The 18,852-nt window shown below is 58.1% G+C and overlaps 1 protein-coding gene across 1 annotated transcript in view; it reads left to right on the top strand.

Annotated features, from left to right (window-relative positions):
• Positions 1 to 18,852, top strand: part of ARID3C (AT-rich interaction domain 3C) — a 128,553-nt gene that overhangs the window by 93,271 nt on the left and 16,430 nt on the right. The gene's annotated exons all lie outside the window — the stretch shown is intronic.

Raw genomic sequence — 18,852 nt, 5'->3', positions numbered from 1 at the left:
CCCCAATCCCCCCACTTTATCTCCAAGCCAATCCCCACCCCTTACCCTCTGCCCCCCGGGGGGGGCATCTCAGCTCCTCCCTCCAGTTGCTGGTGGGGGGGTTCCCCGGCTGGTCGTATCTGGACGGAGCAGTGGCTCAGCTCTGAGCCCCCCCGCCGATTGGCCCCCTGCGGTGGGGGCACTGCCCCTGGCTCACGCCAGGCCGTCACGCCGTACAAATGGGGGAAGGCTATGGGGCAGGTGGAGAACCACTGCACTAGCAGGCCAGAGGCTGAACGAGAACCAGCGTCTGCCTGGAAAGCGAATCTAGAACATTCCGATTGGAAATACGGTGCAAATGAGTAACGAGGAGGGAATCGGCCATTGGAAGAACTCGCCGGGGCCCGTGGGGAATGTCCATTGCAGTGTAGACGCTAGGACCGGGGCTGGACTCACTTCGGCCCGAGCCCGCACGTCTCCACGGCAGTGTTCGAGCTCCCGTCGCTCAGTGCAGTGTGGACGTGCCCGGCGGATTTAACCCCAGTCTGGTTGTGTCTGTCAAAAACGTCGGCTGTACGGAGCCAGGAGCTGTTGGGCCGGTGGCGTGAGTGACGGGGTCGCGTCTCTGGCCAGCGCGATGCGGCTCAGGCTAGCAGAGCAGAAGGGCCCTTGCTGGCTCAGATCCCCCCCGGGCTGTCACTGCCTGACGTCACTCTCCCAGCTGGGCACGTCGAGGCTTGGGGAAAACGGGGCCACTAGCTTTGGGTGCCTGACTCAGCAGCTCCAGGGGTCTCCACTTGGGCTCCCCGATGGAGGCCCCCAAAATTAGTGAGGCTTTTGCAGGCATGCACGGTGCCCCCCACTTTGCACAGGTGTATGTGACCGAGCAGGGAAACATCAACTCCCCCTATGGGCACCTCCCCCACAGTCCTCTGCGTAGCACAATCTGACGGGGGGCAGCACCTTCCCAGCTGCCACGCAGGGTCACCGCGGCACATGGCATCCGTCCGATCCCGGCTGACAGCGAGCGTCTGTCTAGGAAGCCTGTCGATCGCAGTCGGGTCTCAAATGCGGCCCCTCGGAGGCTGTTCCCGGGGCTGGTTTGTGGGGCTGGCGGGGCTGGAGCTGCGGTCGTTAGCTGGTGTTCCAGGCTCGCTGGGGCCTGCGGCTCTGTCTGATAGGACACGACTCGTGGCCTCTGACCCTTTGTGCCCAGTCGGGATCCCCTGGTGCCTTCCCCAGCTCGCCCTGGCCTCCTGCGCCCGTTCCTGCCCAGCAGTGGCATTCTGCCCTGGATTCCCCTGCCCTTCCTGCCTGCAGCCTGGCTTCAGGTGCCCCCGCAAACCCTGCCCTTGGGTGTTTTCTCAGCGACCCTCCCCATTCGGGAGTCTGCTTTAGCTCCTGTGGGGTCACCTCCTTCGGCAGGTCTGTGTTAGGCCGACTTACAGCCACTGCAGTAATTACTGGTGTGGTTCACGTCCACACTGCCCTCCTTGGGTCAATGGTGCGCGTCCTCACCCAGAGCACTTCCACCCTCTGACGAGGGGCAGTACGGGGGGCTAGGAGCCAGGGCTCTCAGCTCCGTGCCGCTCCCCACCGGGACCCCAGCTGCCCCCTGGCTTCTTGCCTCCCGGGAGCAGGGGGGAAGGCACCAGCGGGTAGATCTGCGCCGGAGTCCGGTCAGCTGCTGTGCTCCTGGCGGGGAGCAGGGAGCCGGGACCGTGCAGGGCTCCCAGCGGGGGGCCTGGGCAGTAGCCGAAGCCAGGACCTGGGTGGCAGCCCAGCTTGGAGCGGAGACCCGGCAGCAGCCCGGCTGGGGAGCCAGGAGCCGGCTTTCTTGTCAATCTCATGGCTCTAGCAGTCCAGTCGGAATTCGTGCAGCTTCAGCTTCCAGCCAGGGATCATGTTAGAAATATGTTTCCCAGCTAGACTGAAGAGCCAATTATCAAACTTCGGTTCCCCATGTAGGTACCTACATACTGTGATCGGGTCACCCCGTAACCTTCTCTTTGCTAAGCTTCAGTGACCGAGCTCCTTGCGTCTCTCACTCGGACATGCTGTCTGGTCCTTAAGGCATCCTCGTGGCTCTTCTCTGAACTTTGTCCAGTTTCTCAACATCCTCCTGGAATTGTGGGCCCCAGAACTGGACCCAGGATCCCAGCCGCGGTCGCACCAGTGCCAGATACAGAGGGAAAATCACCTCCCCGCTCCTACTGGCGATTCCCCTGTTGATACACCCCAGCATCGCCTGAGCCCTTCTGGCCACTGTGTTGCTCTGGAAGCTCATGTTCAGCCGATTGTCCACCATGAGCCCCACGTCTTCTTCCCAGTCCCTGCTTCCCAGGATAGCGTCCCCATTCCTGTGCCTATGCCAATGCCCTGTTCCTAGATGTAAGAACTTACCTTTGGCTGTATTAAAATGCATACTGGTTGCTTGCCCCCATCTTACCAAGCCAACCAGACGGCTCTGTATCAGTGACTTGCCCTCTTCCTTACTGACCACTCCCCCAGCCTTTGTGTCATCCGCATATTTTATCAGTGACGATTTTATGTTTTCTTCCAGGTCACTGATAAAAATGTTAACTAGCGAAGGGCCAAGACCCGATCCCAGCAGAATCAGACCCACTCCATGAGGGTTCACCATTTACAATGACATTTTGAGACCTATCAGTTAGCCAGTTTTTAATCCATTTAGTGTGTGCCATGTTAACTTTGTATTGTGCTAGTTTTTTAATCAAAATGTCATATGGTACCAAGTCAAATGCTTTACAGGAAACAAAGTACATTAATTAACACTATTACCGCTATCAACCAAACTTGTAATCTCATCCAAAAAATTATATCAAGTTAGTTTGACACAATCTATGTCTATAAAAACTTATGTTGATTGGTATTCGTTATAATACTCGCCTATAATTCTTCATTAATTGAGTTGTTTCTTTTAAAACCTGTAGATGCCCAGACCTGCTGATTTAAAAATATCTAATTTTACTAGCTGCTATTTAACATCCTCCTGAGACACTGTTGGGATAAAAAGTATTTCATCATCTTCACCTTCATCATATGAATATATCATCTGGCTTTTCCCAAATAGAGAACAGAACTACTTATTGGACATTTCTGCCTTTTCTGCATTATTATTGAGCAGTCTACCATTTCCAGCTAATAATGGATCAATACCATTACTAGGATTGCTTTTGCTGCTACTACACTTAAAAAAACACCTTCTTATTGTCCGTAACTCCGGGGGCCATAGCAGTCGCGTTGTATCCTTTTGCTTCCCTTATCAATTTTCTACAATTCCTAGCTTCTAATTTATATTCATTCCTATTAACGTCCCCTTTTTTCCATTTGTCTTATATGTACAGCTGCTTTCATTTCAGCTCTTAAGTTGGAGTTTTGTTTTTGTTTTTAACTCATGCAGCCATCTTTCTTGATTGTGGTTTTGGGGCATCCGGTAAAATGTTCTTAAACAACTTCCAATTATCATTCACATGTTTCTGTTTAAACTCCTTCTCCTTGCTGATTGGCTCATAATTGTTTTCAGCATTGTGAAATTGGCCCTTTCAAGGCACCAAGTATATATACATCACTGGTCCGGACTTTGTTCTATTTGCACATAACAAATGCAATCAAGTCATGTGTGACAATGCGGTTCTGGCGGAACCCAACTGAGAGTGCCAACTCAGAACAAATTGCTCAAACAGGGCAGTTACAGCCCAAGGCTGGGGTTTTTCCACCTCTAAGGCAAACCAAACCAGCCAGACTAAGAGGACTTCGGTCTCACCCCACTGGCTAACCGCAAGTCTCACAAGCAATCTCCTTAGACACTCCAGTTTCCCAGTATCACCACCAGTGCCACTCGTTATGGGGACAAATGGTTATGAAAACCAATACCCCAGTCAAAGAAAAAGGTTCTCTTGATCCCAAAGGACCAAGCCCCAGATCCAGGTCAATACACAAATCAGATCTTACCCACAAATCACGCTGTTGCCAATCCTTTATAAAAGGAAAAAGATAGAGATGAGAGTTAGAATTGGTTAAATGGAATCAATTACATACAGTAATGGCAAAGTTCTTGGTTCAGGCTTGCAGCAGCGGTAGAATAAACTGCAGGTTCAAATCAAGTCTCTGGAATACATCCCCCACTGGGATGGGTCCTCAGTCCTTTGTTCAGAGCTTCAGCTTGTAGAAAAGTTCCTCCAGAGGTATGAAGCAGGATTGAAGACAAGATGGAGATCAGGCATCAGCCTTATATAGTCTTTTCCAGGTGTAAGAACACCTCTTTGTTCTTACTGTGGAAAATTACAGCAAAATGGAGTCTGGAGTCACATGGGCCAGTCCCTGCATACTTTGCTGGGTTACAAGGCGTATCTGCCTTCTCTCAATGGGTCCATTGTATAGCTGATGGTCCTTAATGGGCCATCAAGCAGGCTAGGCAGAGCTAACACCAGTCTGTCTGGGATGTCTCCCAGAAGCATAGCATAAGTTTGAAATACAGACAGTATAGAGCCAATATTCATAACTTGAACTACAAAACTGATACACACATATAGACAGCATAATCATAACCAGTAAACCAGAACCTTGTCTTAGACACCCCATTTGACCCCCTTTATACAAGATTTGGTGCCACTACAGGACCTTGGTTGCAACAATGATCTATATGGTCCCAGATTATATCAATAACGTCACCTCATGATCATTTGCACCTAAGCAACCAGTAATTTTTAGTTCTGTGATCACTTCCCCTTTATCTGTCTAGACGAGACCTACTATAGAATTCCCCTGTTGGATGCAGCACTTTGTGAATCAGAGAATTGTCATCTAATGTATAGAGTTCCGAGGACACTTTAGTGCTGGCAGCCTGAGACCTCCCGCGTACGTTGCTCAGATTGAACTCTCCCGTGATAACGCAGCTTGAACGCAGGTGACGTGTCTCCTGTATGTGCATCAAGCGGGTCGGATGCTCCTGGACTCTGCTTTATTGGGCTCTCTCTTCTTGCCAGCCCCCTCCTTGCCCTCCACCGCCTGGCCTCCCCTCAGACGGGGGGGTGGGGGGGGTGCTCTTCAGCCCTTTAACATGGACAGTTTGTCTCTGGGTTTGTGCTTTTTGCCACATGAGCCGTTCCAGATGCGGGGGAGCAGCGGCATGGGACGGGTGGCGCTTTGCTTCTGGTAAAGGGGTGGAGCAGGCTGCATAGTGGGGAAAAAGGTTAGGCCTGTTTCCAAAGCCGACTGGAAAGGAAGCGTCGTCTCTTGGCCCGTGTCTACACGCTAGTCAGTGGGGCTGGAACCAATGGCCGGGCTGGCTGCAGCCCTGCGGTGTGCTTACGTTGCATGAGTGATACCGACTCAGGCCTGGCCCATGGCTGCTGGGGGCGTCCCTGAGGCAGACGGGTGTTTCTGGGAATGGGGTTCCATGACTTGGAAGGAGTGCACTTCCCTTTGAGTCACCCAAGCTGCTGCCTGGGTGTGGGTGCTGGGCTCCTGACATGCAGAACAGACCCCTGCCTTCCTTAGGAACGGCCAGACTGGGTCAGCCCAAAGGTCCATCCATCCTGTCTGCCGACAGTGGCCAGTGCCAGGTGCCCCAGAGGGAATGAACAGAACAGGGAATCACCAAGTGATCCATCCCCTGTCACCCATTCCCAGCTTCTGCAAACAGAGACTAGGGCCACCATTCCTTCCCGTCCTGGCTAATAGCCATTGATGGACCTATTCTCCGTGAACTTATCTGATCCCCGTTATAGTCTTGGCCTTCACAACATCCTCAGGCAAGGAGTTCCAGAGGCTGACAGTGCATTGCATGAAAAAATACTTTCTTGTGTTTGTTTTAAACTTGCTGCCTATTAATTTCATTTGGTGACCCCTTCTTCTTGTATTATGAGAAGAAGTAAATAACACTTCCTTATTTACTTTCTCTCTACCACTCATGATTTTATAGACCTCTATCATATCCCCCCTTAGTCGCCTCTTTTCCAAGCTGAAAAATCCCAGTCTTATTAATCTCTCCTCATACGGAAGCCATTCCATACTCCTCATCATTTTTGTTGCCCTTTTCTGACCCTTTTCCAATTCTAATATATCTTTTTTGAGATGGGGCGACCACATCTGCACACAGTATTCAAGATGTGGGCGGACCATGGATTTATATAGAGACAATATGATATTTTCTGTCTTATTATCTATCCCTTTCTTGATGATTCCCAACATTCTGTTCGCTTTTTTGACTGCCGCTGCACATTGAGTGGATGTTTTCAGAGAACTATCCACAATGACGCCAAGATCTTTCTTGAGTAGTAACAGCTAATTTAGACCCCATCATTTTATATGTAGAGTTGGGATTATGTTTCCAAGGTGCATTACTTTGCATTTATCAACGTTGAATTTCATCTGCTATTTTGTTGCCCAGTCACCCAGTTTTGTGAGATCCCTTTGTAACTCTTCGCAGTCTGCCTGGGACTATCTTGAGTAGTTTTGTAACATCTGCAAATTTTGCCACCTCGCTGTTAACCCCTTTTTCCAGATCATTGATGAATATGTTGAATAGGACTGGGCCCAGTACAGACCAGGACACCACTATTTACCTTATTTAAAACCCCGGGTGCTTTTCCCAGGAGTTAACCTCAGCGTCTAATCCCAGTTCTAACTCGGGAGGTTGCCAGTTTGTGCCACCCTAATTTGCCCCTGTGCTTCAGTTCTTCACTGTCCCCCAGAAACTGCTGCAGTTATTGAAACAGTGGCTGAGCCTGTGTGTCATGTTGCTGTGTGCTGTCAGAGCTGCTGTGCTCCACCCCAGAGGGGACTGCATCTCACGTGTATGTTTGTGACGTGCTTTGGGGTGTGAGGTTGGCAGAGATGGTTGTTAAAGCAATGGAAACAGCATATGGGAGGGGCTTCCCCAACCGAGCACGAACACCCGTAAGCACACAGGGGCCAAGGAGGGGGGACAGTTTGAAGATTATAATGGAATCCACTCCAGAAAGGGTTAAATAAAAACCAGAGATGTCAGACCAGCCGTCTCCACTCCCATCCAGCCGATCCTGCTGGGGACCAGCTCAGTGCTCTCAGGGTTGGGGCTGGAGGCTGGTTTTGCCTGGTGCATTGACCCCTGGGCATGGCCAGCTGGGATCCGCGCTGCAGGGGGCCGCTGTTTGCAAGAAATGGCTTCACCCCCTTGCCTGACAGCTCCCCGACTTCATGGGGCATCCTTCTGTGCCTTGATCCATTCTGGGTCCCTCCCAACCCCTGCCACCCCAGAGACACACACACCCCCCGCGTCGCTCTGCATCCCGGGCGCTCTCCCCTCCAGCGAGCTCTCCCGCCCGGCCTGCTGCAGAGGCAATCTGGGCCGCGGAGCTCTGCACCTCATTAGCCAGGGGAGGTCAGGGACCCCAGAGGTGCCCTCCGACCCCGAGCATCATTAATCAGCCACTGCCAAGCGCCGCACGCTGCTCACGGAGGGCAGCAGGGAGCTTCAGTCCAGTCTTTCCTGGCAACGTCTGTGGGGCGGGGGGGGGGCTTCACCATGCGGAGGGGGGCAGTGGAGCATATTTCACCCCATAAGGAGGGACGTACCTGTGACCCACACACACAGGCACATGCGTGTGCACTTCCCTGCCGTGCTCACACACACACGCACGCTGTGTACACACATCCCCAGGCTCTCTGCTGCCGCCCTCACACATAGCCCTAGTGCCACAGCTGCCACCCGGACAGCCCGGCAAGCACACACGGGCACACATGCTTCCTCCACTTGCACACTTACCCTGGCACTTTGGCGTGCATGGATGCGCACTCAGGGAAGTGCCCGGGCACACGCATTCACACCCAGACACCTCAGGCGCTGTGGGGCGTTTCCGGTCCCCTGTAGAGCTCCCCGGGGGTGTGCCTGGCGCAGCATCCCAATAAAGCCCCGCTCTCTGCCCCATGCTGAGGGGCTGGGATCGCGCAGACCGTCCCTTTGTGCCCAAGGGGGATCGTTTGTTAAAGCCAGATCAGATTTTGAGAGGTGTTTGCAGTCGGGAAAGGGACCAGTGCCTCAAGTCACCTTGTGGGGGGGGGCATGCGTGGGGGACTGACAGGTGGATGGGACAGGTGGAGACTGGATGAGGTGTAGGGGGGGATGGATGGGGGGATGGGACGTGCATGGGGACGTGCGTGGGGGGGGACGGGTGGAGACTGGAGGGGGCGTGCAGGAGGATGGACAGGTGGAGGGGGTGTGCGGGGGACGGACGGCTGGAGACTGGAGGGGGTGTGCAGGAGGATGGACAGGTGGAGGGGGTGTGCGGGGGACGGACAGGTGGAGACTGGAGGGGGCGTGCAGGAGGATGGACGGGCGGAGGGGGCGTGCGTGGGGATGGACAGGCGGAGGAGGTGTGCGTGGGGACGGATGGGTGGAGACTGGAGGGGGCGTGCAGGAGGATGGACAGGCGGAGGGGGTGTGCGGGGGACGGACAGATGGAGACTGGAGGGGGCGTGCGTGAAGATGGACAGGCGGAGGAGGTGTGCGGGGGACGGACAGGTGGAGACTGGAGGGGGCATGCAGGAGGATGGACAGGCGGAGGGGGCGTGCGTGGGGACGGACAGGTGGAGACTGGAGGGGGCGTGCAGGAGGATGGACAGGCGGAGGGGGCGTGCGTGGGGATGGACAGGCGGAGGAGGTGTGCATGGGGACGGACAGGTGGAGACTGGAGGGGGCGTGCAGGAGGATGGACAGGCGGAGGGAGCGTGCGTGGGGATGGACAGGCGGAGGGGGTGTGCATGGGGACGGACGGGTGGAAACTGGAGGGGGCATGCGTGAGAATGGACAGGCGGAGGGAGCCTGTGGGGGACGGACGGGGGGAGACTGGAGGGGGCGTGCAGGAGGATGGACAGGCAGAGGGAGCGTGCGTGGGGATGGACAGGCGGAGGGGGTGTGCGTGGGGACGGACGGGTGGAGACTGGAGGGGGCGTGCAGGAGGATGGACAGGCAGAGGGAGCGTGCGTGGGGATGGACAGGCAGAGGGGGTGTGCGTGGGGACGGACGGGTGGAAACTGGAGGGGGCATGCGTGAGAATGGACAGGCGGAGGGAGCGTGTGGGGGACGGACGGGTAGACGGGTGCGCGGGAACAGGCGGGTGGCTGCTTATTGGTTCTGAACGCGACTCTGTAGCGCCCAGACGTGCTCCCAGCTACCCAGCAGGGATGGGAGCTGTGGGGAACTGTCTCTTTCCCTCCCCCTTCCCTCCTCGCCCCGGGGGGGACAGGCAGATCTGCTGGGCTTTGCAGCCTCCAATGGCGCAGTGAAGCGTGCAGGGGACTATGTGGCCCAAAGCCACGAAATGCGTCTCCATCCCCTCCAGTGCCTGGGGTGGGACCCGCCACCCCCTGCAGCCTGGGAGCGGGGTTGGCACAGGGGGTTGCCCAGTCAGCTGTGCTTACACGCCGTATCACACGCCATATTACACGCCCCCTGTATTACACGCCGGCTCCTTCCCAGCTGCCAAGGAGTCAGTGGGGCTACAACTGCCTGCCCCGTGCCGGTCCCCCTCGGGGCAACCATGGTGCTTACCCCCGCACAGAGGAGCTGGGGTGAGACGGGGCTGGGGAAAGGCCAGCGGCAGCCCAAGCCCCCTGCCTCGCAAGCGCCTCGCCCGGTGGGATGCGGCGGATTGATGTGGCCGCCGTCAGCCGTAATGAAACGTAACGTGTGTTCTGCTCACTGCTTGTCTAAGCAATTAAGCCCCTTTCAGTTGTCAGCGGGACGGACCAAATTAGCCGAGGTGAAAAATGGGACATCACGGCCGAGTTACTGCAGCACCCGGCGTGTGGCACTCAGAGGGCCTGGTGCCCACAGGTGCACCCTCCGCTGGCACTGCGATCCACCCACCCATGACTGCCCCGCCTGCACATCCATCCGGCCTCCTCACCCCCATGACAATCCCCCCGGCCCAGGCTGCCCCCTTCCCGCACGATGATCCCCGCTGGCCTTGCCGCGACCCCAGGCTGGCCCTGCTCTGTGGCTAACCAGAAGTGCAATGACTCCGTCTGTGCTAGCGTAGTTACACAGGTGGGCCTGAAATCCCAAAGTGGCCTGGATCCATGCAGCCGCCTCTGGAGTGGAGCGCAGCCCACGGTCACCCATCCAGGAGAAGAGGAACAAGCCATGCCAGCAAAGGCTGCGGGGAGGACTCCAGAGAGGCGGCACATCTCGCCCTGCTGCGAATGTGGCCAGGACACCGGGGAGAACAGCTTTGCTCCGGATCAGTGGGCACAGCTGGGCAGGGTCTGGCTTCACGTCCCATCTAAAGGGGGGTGCCCCCAGCTGCCAAGTAAGGGCACTGCTGAGCTCAGGCCTGAGGCGTATCCCCTAATGACCCGTCCTGGCAACGCGGCATCCCATGCGCCACGCCGGGCACAGGTGCGGTACCGGCTCAGAGGGAGGGGCCTGAGTGGCTGTGTCTCCCCAAGGAGCACCCCCTCTCGGGGCCTGAAAGTGAGCCCAAGCCAGGCCCGGGCCCCCATTGCGGGGCCGGGGGAACTCTGCCAATGAATGCCCCACCCGGCAAGGGGCGTCCGTGTCCCAGGACAGGCAGCCCCCCCGGCGCCTGTTCCCGCCGCCCGCTCGTCTGTGGCGTGTCCCCAAGCGAGCGGCGCGAGGCCGCGGCCAAGGCGAGCGCGGGGCCCTGCCGATAATGCTTCGCCGTAAATCAATCCCCAGCTAATTGGAGCCCCACAATGGCCGCACCTCCTGAATGGGCTTTTGTGGAGCTCTCCGGCAAACGAGCCAGCGCCATTACTCTTCGGGGGGGGCCGGAGACAGGAGCCTTTGTCCCGGGGCCGGGGCAGCGGCCGCCTCGGCGGGGGGGCCCCGAGATTAATGAAAAGCCATTTTCATTAGCGGGGAGGGGGGATGAGAGAGGAAAAGTCCCAGCGCTGTTGGGGGGTGGAGGAAAGGGACCATCAATGGTCGCAAACAGGCCGTGTTTGCTTTAGTGCTTGTTGAGGCAGGACCCCAGGAGCTCGGCCCCCCGGGATCGGAGGATGCGAGGGGCTGAGGCTGGCGAAAGTGCTTGGGGTGGGGGGCTGGGTGAAAAGCCCTTGTGTGTGTGTGGGGGGGTGATCTCAGATAGGAACCCCCCCTCCTTTCCCACGAGGATCGTGACTGCATCCTGCTCTCCTCGATTGCTCCCCACGAATCCAGTGCTGGGCAGCGGGGCAGGTGGGGGGACCGTGGCTGGGGGAGAGGGGAGTTCTGCCTCGGCCCCTCTGCTGAGATGGCTGGGGGGGGACTGGGGGACGGGACCGAGACCCACCAAACCCACTTCCCAGGTGCCGTTCCCACAGGCGAGGGGCAGAAATGGCCAAGAGAGCGCTTGGCCTCAGGGAGACAGGAGTGCAGGGAGCCCGGCCTGCCGTGGGGTGAGCCGGCCTGCAAGCTCCCCGCACTCCGCGGCCTGCCATGGGGAGAGCCGGCCAGGGAGCCCCCCCATGCCTGCCGTGGGGGGAGACAGCCAGGGAGCCCGGCCTGCCATGCAGAAAGCCCACCCACCCCACCCCGCATGCCTGCCTTGGGAGAGCCGGCCTGGGAGCCCAGCCTGCTGTGAGGAGAGACAAGGGGCCAAAGGGGGGAGCTGGGATCCGGTGCCGTGGGGCAGAGGGGAGGAGCTGGGATCCGGTGCCACGGGGCAGAGGAGGGGAGCTGGGATCCAGTGCCATGGGGCAGAGGGGAGGAGCTGGGATCCGGTGCCACGGGGCAGAGGAGGGGAGCTGGGGTCCGGTGCCATGGGGCAGAGGAGAGGGGCTGTGATTCTGTGCCGTGGGGCAGAGGAGGGGAGCTGGGATCCGGTGCCATGGGGCAGAGGAGAGGAGCTGGGATCCGGTGCCGTGGGGCAGAGCAAGGGAGCTGGGATCTGGTGCCGTGGGGCAGAGGAGGGGAGCTGGGATCCGGTGCCGTGGGGCAGAGCAGGGGAGCTGGGATCTGGTGCCTTGGGGCAGAGCAGGGGAGCTGGGATCCGGTGCTGTGGGGCAGAGGAGGGGAGCTGGGATCCGGTGCCATGGGGCAGAGGAGAGGGGCTGTGATTCTGTGCCGTGGGGCAGAGGAGAGGAGCTGGGATCCGGTGCCGTGGGGCAGAGCAGGGGAGCTGGGATCCGGTGCCGTGGGGCAGAGGAGGGGAGCTGGGATCCGGTGCCATGGGGCAGAGGAGAGGGGCTGTGATTCTGTGCCGTGGGGCAGAGGAGAGGAGCTGTGATTCTGTGCCGTGGGGCAGAGGAGAGGAGCTGGGATCCGGTGCCATGGGGCAGAGGAGAGGGGCTGTGATTCTGTGCCGTGGGGCAGAGGAGAGGAGCTGTGATTCTGTGCCATGGTGCAGAGGAGAGGGGCTGTGATTCTGTGCCGTGGGGCAGAGGAGGGGAGCTGGGAGGCGGAGCTGGGGAGGATCTGTGATATCTGGGGGGTGGAAGGGAAGAGGCTGGAGAGGCTGTCAGGTCAGGGGTCGGGGTGTGAGATCAGGCAGGGGGTCTCAGCCTGCCGTGGACTCGTGCCACGCACTGCTGGGTAACCAAGCTCAGAACCCCCTGTGTAAAGCACCCCAAGTCTCTGTCACACTAAGGGGCTCAAGTGGGCAGAGCCGGCCCCTGGGCAGCTGTGCCCTGACCAAAGGCTCTGCGCCAGCCCTGCTCCCAGCCCCTGCTGCGTGGGGCACATGGGGGTGGCCCCGGGGCGCACCGCACTGGGCTGTGCCCGGCTGTCCCGGACGCTAACGGCTGGGCAGGCCCTGGCGCTGGGGCAGCACAAGGAAGGGGGCTTGCCACCCCCGGGGCTGGGGGAGCTGAGCAGCGCGGCTGCAGCACGGAGAAAATTGCTTGCAGGGCGAGACGGGGAGAATGAACAAAAGCCGCTTACCATCACCAGACACCAGAGTTCGATGGCGGCAGTAAAGGAAGAAAGGGAGCTCATTTTTCAGGCGTAGGAGAAGAAGCCAAGCCGATATCGGGGCCATAAATTAGGGCCGCGGGAAAGCTGCCGTGAGTGACGGTTTTGTTTGAGGTGGCGAGCGCGCCTGTGACATCTCGGTGAGCGGAATGGATGGCTTTTCGATCTGCGCCGCGGTCCGCCCCGAAGAAAGGAAGGGAATAAATCTGGGACCCTTCTCCCCGAGCGGCAGCCGGCGGCGTGACACAGAGCGGCCGGCGCGGAGTTTGCAAAGTGTGGAAGCCGGGGGGGCGTCGCTGCGGGCGGGCGCGTCAGTCGGCAGCCCGAGCCCTGCACTGCGATGTGGGGGTGCATGGCTCTCGCTGCGTGTCTGGATACGGTGTGTGATCCTGCGTGACACTGAACTGGGGCATCTGCTTCCCCAGTCCCCCTGGCTGTGCTGGTCTCCTTGGTCCCCCTCCAACCGGGCCCATGCAGGTCCTGGCTCTCCAGGGCCACCAGTCCGGAGCAGGACTTACCCTCTGCCCCCCCGTGACAGGCCCTGGGGAGGAGTGCATGTGTCAGGGATAGCAGGGAACCTGCAGCAACACACCAAGGGTCACATACCGTTGTCAGCGCCCTACGGTTCCTCCCTGCCAGAGGTCAAAGAGGTGGGAACCGCTGGTCCATGGTCTGTTGGCCTTGAGCCTATGCTCCATGGCGCAGCCCTCTGGCCATCTGTAGGAAAGCGTTTGCAGAGTGTCCCACTGGCCGTCAACAGGAGGAAGAACAGTGAGACATGATGCCACATGGCTGGGGAAAGGGGTGTTTTCGGGGCTCTGATAAGAACATGGGGGGGCGGGTTCTTTCCTAACAGTGACAACTGGAATTGGTATCTACTGGAAAGCAGCAAGAACGCTCATGGGGGAGAGAGGGACTTTTACAAACAACATCAAGTCAGCCTGTGGAACTCACTGCCTCATGATATTATGGAGACAAACAGTAAGATTCAGTAAGGGGATTAGATGTCTCTTTAATAAGAGCCACCTCTGCAGTTAGATTCATAGATTCATAGATTCTAGGACTGGAAGGGACCTCGAGAGGTCATCGAGTCCAGTCCCCTGCCCACATGGCAGGACCAAATACTGTCTAGACCATCCCTGATAGACATTTATCTAACCTACTCTTCAATATCTCCAGAGATGGAGATTCCACAGCCTCCCTAGGTAATTTTAGGTTAGTAAGGAAAGAATTACTAGAGTGAATAAGGCTACAGGAGCCGGGAATCTTCATGTCCCAGGGCACAGCTAGATCCCCGGTAACTGAGGTCAGGAAGGAATTTCCTCAGCTGTTACAGGTGCTTTACCGGGATTTCCCATGTTCTGCTGACGCATCTGGCGCTAGCCCCTGTTGGAGGCAGACTGTCAAACCCATAGCCCCCTCTAGGACACGTAGGGCACAGCCTCCGAGAGGTGTGTGTGTGTTCCCATCTCACCTTCACACGCACAGGCCTCCAGGCGCAGTCAGGGTTAGAACTGCCAGCCAGGGACGACAGCCAGGAGGCGTGCTGCTCTGCGGGCACCTGGGGTTACTGTCCTAGGTAGCTGCCAGCCCGTTGCACTGGGTCGCCTCTGCGTCTCAGCTGCTGTTCTCTCCCCATGCTCCAGCCGGAGCGTGCCAATCCAGGGGCCAGGCAGGGAGGGCTGGGATCCTGGGGAGGGGGGACACTCATGACCAAGGTGATATTTGCCACCGTCCAGGCCCTCAGGGGAGTTTAGCCCCACGTGGATTCCTGGGTCTTGCCCCCTGGGTTCGTGGCACAGCCGAGTTGGGGGAACTCGGGGCACTGATGCAGACCAGGGCACACTCCTTAGCTCTGAAGCTTTCTGATCATGGGAGCGCAACCAAGCCCCCACCTCCCTCCCCAGCCCGGCAGCCGATCCCAGCTGACCGCGACCATGGGGGATCAAGAGTTAGGTGCAGCAGGGACCAGGAGCGCCACACCTGGGGGGCGGAGGGAGGTCTCACCTCCCTCTGCAGTGACCCTGCTGACCACTTGCTCCCCAGCCCAGTGGGAGAGAGAAGTTCCCAGTTCTCCTGGGGGGAAAATCCAGAACCTGCTGGAGGGTTTCTGGGGGGGTAGAAAGAGGAGAACCCCAGGGACCCCTCCCCCAGACTCCTAGCAGGTGGGGATTTCGGTCAGTCCCTTCCCCCAGCCAGGGGCTCCCCCCATCCTTCAGGTGCATTATTTTCAGGAGCTCATGCCAGCCACCCCCATGCCGCGGTCTGGGGAGGGTGGGCAAAGGCCCAGGTGATGGCAGGGCCCGTGGGGCTCTGGTTCGGTTCCCCCTGCCCTCCCCATCAGAGCAGCTGTAATTCTCGCTGCCTAGTGAGGGCTCCGGCCATAAATCCAGGCAGCCCCATAAAACTGGGAAGGCAAAGCCCAGGTTAATGAGGGCGGGTCAGGGCCCAGAGCCCCTGACCCAGGGGGGAGGCCCTCAAGGGAGCCCTCCAGCCGGGAGCTGGTCTGGGCAAGCGGGAGCGGCTGCTCTGAAAGCCTGGGGCGTCCCCTTGGGGCAGAGGAAAGAGAGGGGCAGGGGGCCCTGTGTTCCCTGCTGCAGGGGTGGAGAGCAGGCAGACCGCCCCTCCGCAGCGGGGAGGGTAAATCCCACCTGAGCCATGCCATGGGGCTAGGGCTGGTGTGGGGCTGCAGAGGGCTCCGGGGGGCCGCCGAGGACAGTAATTAGCCCTGGGCGCTGCAGGAGGAGCTGTCGATGCAGCAGGGTTATTGGAATTGATTTCAATTTAGAAGCGGAGAGAGGCCTGGCAGGGAGCAGCCGCTCTGCCCCAGAGCCACACGCCACGTTAGCACCAGCGGGCGTCTCCTGCCGGGGGCTAGAACCGGGGGCTAGAAACTGGGAGCCGGGGCGCCTGGGTTCTCGGCCTGTCATGGGGAGGGTGTGTGGCCGAGTGGTTAGAGTAGGGCACTAACGGTATGTCCACACGGCGGCATAAACGGGGGCTCCCAGCCGTGCTACCATGGCCTTTCAGCACTGCACAGGTCTCGTCTTGAGCTGCGTCCACACTGCAAAGTGACAGGGCTTGGACTGTCCCAGCGGGCGGGACTCAGGCTTTGACCCTCCCCCTGGCAGGGCCCTAGGACACACTGATCTGTGTGTGGACGGACGGGGGGTTTGACTCAGCCCTGAGTCAGAGCCCGGCGTGGTGAGCTGTGTAGACGCCCTCGGTGTCAGGAGGAGACTGAGGTTTTGAACCCCACCCTCGCGATCCCCCGCGCCCGCGCCGCTCTGCAGCTGTGACCTGCCATCCCACGCGGCCAGCTGCTGGCTTGTATCCAGCCCTGGCATTACTGAGTGTCACCGCTGAGACCAGGGGCAGCTGGGCTGGCTTAGTCCAGGGCTGCCTGGGGTCCCAGCTGGTGCCCAGGGACACCCGAAGCCTCCGCTGCCCGTAGCCACAATGCCGGTTGCTTTCCAAGGGCCTGGTCCCTCCCCCATAGCCTCCCGTGGCGCTTGGCTCAGTCCTCGAGGCGGGCAGAGGGAGCCCGGCTGTGTGGGACCTGGAGGGCACTTGGCAAAGAGCCCTAGCGAGTCACGCCGTGACGCCCGTGGCAGGGATCCGCCAGCAGCTCCTAGCCTGCCGTGACTCGTTGCTGGAGTCCCGCTCCTGGGTCAGATCCAGGAATCTCTTACTAGCCATGTGGCAGGGCCTGAACCCCAGGTACAGCCGCCAGTGTCCTGGGGAAAGGGCAGCCCAGCTCCCATCTTCGTCTTTGGTCTGTCTGGGCCAAGCAGAAGCCCTGGATCAAACCCGGCCGGATCGGGAGAATGATCTGATGCAGCTCTGGTTCCAGACCCAAGCTTTGCTGCTCAGCCCCGGAGCCCGGAGCGGCTCTGGGTCAGGAGGGACACCCCCCAATGGGACATAATGCAGCTCTTCTTCTAGCCTGGGGGTCCCGCTAGCACCTGCTCCCCCCGTCCCCCGCGAGCGAAGCCTGAGTCCCCAGGAGCCGCCCCGGTGGAATTGCAGCCTCCGCAGCTGTGTGCTTGGAGGCCGCCCCATTTACCGTGTGACTCGAGTCGTGGCTAACGCAAAGTCACCTTGCGCTGACTTAACGCCTCCGCGTTCTCCACACCTCGCGTGTGCACCGTTGCCCTCTACAGGTCAGAGCCGGAACTGCTCCACTGCGTCTCATAGACCCTGCACACGGCTGAGAACTGGAGCAGCAGGAGATGAGCGCCGTCGCTGCCGTCGCTGCGGGATTCGGCGTGGCCCTGGCGTGCTGCGCAGAGCCGCCTGCCAAGCTCCGTGTGCCCGCCGGCCTGAGGCAGCATTGAACTGGATGGCGGCTGCAATCTGCACGGAGCTGCCAAACTGGAGGAGGCTTTCGGACTCCGGCCAAGTTTCCCGCCCTCGGCCTCGTGCCGTTCTCGTGCCCTGCGCTGGGGGCTGTTGCTGGGACGTGGGGTTGCTGGAAGCTCCAGCAGCCGAGCAAAGTCACCTTTTTTCATCCGGGCCTTTTTAGGGTTTGCTCCCGTGACTTCACTCCTGACTCTTTGGTGACATTTCAGGTTCGTCCCCTTGGGCACCCGGCCTGAGCCAGCAGCCGTGCAATTACCATACAGGCTGCCCTCCCAGGGCAGGGGGCAGGGAACGAGCGAACACCTTCTGCCTCATTGTCGGGGGCACCCTACGGGGACTTCGCTTCTAAAGCTTTTCACCTCCGGGGGGCGCTGATTCCCATCTGGCCTGTGGAGCAGAGCCAGGGTGTGATGAGCTTGTGACGGGTTGGATCACAGAAACCCCCTTGGGAGCTGCCACCCGATGTGCAAAGACTACCCCTGCTTCTGTTTTCCCTGCCAGCTCAGGACTCCAGCACCCTGTCTTGCTGAGCCAGACACTCCTGTCTGCTCCAACACAGACCCAGGGTCTGAATCACTTGCCCCAAAGCTGCAGGTTTACTTGAAAACAGCTCCCAGAAGTGTGCTTGTCCTTAGCACTCAGATGCCCAACTCCCAATGGGGTCTAAACCCAGATAAATCCGTTTTACCCTGCATAAAGCTTATGCAGGGCAAACCCAGAAATTGTTCGCCCTCTATAACACTGATAGAGAGATATGCACAGTTGTTTGCTCCCCAGGTATTAATACAGACTCTGAGTAAATTACTAAATAAAAAGTGATTTTATTAAATACAGACAGTAGGATTTAAGTGGTTCCAAGTAGTAACAGACAGAACAAAGTAAGTCACCAAGCGAAATAAAATAAAAAGCGCAAATCTGTGTCTAATCAAACTGAATACAGATAATCTCACCCTCAGAGATACTTCAGTAAGTTTTTTCTCAGACTGGACACCTTCCAGGCCTGGGCACAATTCTTTCCCCTGGTACAGCTCTTGTTCCAGCTCAGGTGATAGCTAGGGGATTCTTCATGATGGCTCCTCTCCCACTTTGTTCTCTTCCCCCCTTTATATATCTTTTGCATAAGGCAGGAACACTTTGTCCCACTGGGTTTCCACCCCCTTCACTGGAAAAGCACCAGGTTAAAGATGGATTCCAGTTCAGATGACATGATACATGTCACTGCAAGACTTCATTGCCCACTTGCCAGCACACACATATACAGGAAGACTCACAGGTAAACACAACCATCTGCAGACAATGGGAGTCATCAAGATTCCAAACCATCATTAATGGCCCACATTTTACATAATTACAATAGGCCCTCAGAGTTACATTTTATATTTCTAGTCTTAGATACAAGAGTGGTACATTTCTACAAATTGGATGATCACACTCAGTAGATTATAAGCTTTGTAATGATACCTTACAAGAGACCTTTTGCATGAAGCATATTCCAGTTACATTATATTAACTTTTTACCATATTTTTCTAAAACTATCTCAGTTACATTATATTCACTTATTATCATGTTTTTATAAAACCATATAGACTGC

The sequence above is a fragment of the Chrysemys picta genome, chromosome 6 (genome assembly GCF_011386835.1).
Source record: "Chrysemys picta bellii isolate R12L10 chromosome 6, ASM1138683v2, whole genome shotgun sequence".
Taxonomy (NCBI): Eukaryota; Metazoa; Chordata; order Testudines; family Emydidae; genus Chrysemys; species Chrysemys picta.
The sequence above is the reverse complement of the archived record's forward strand: the minus strand, read 5'-3'. Positions and strand labels throughout refer to the sequence as shown.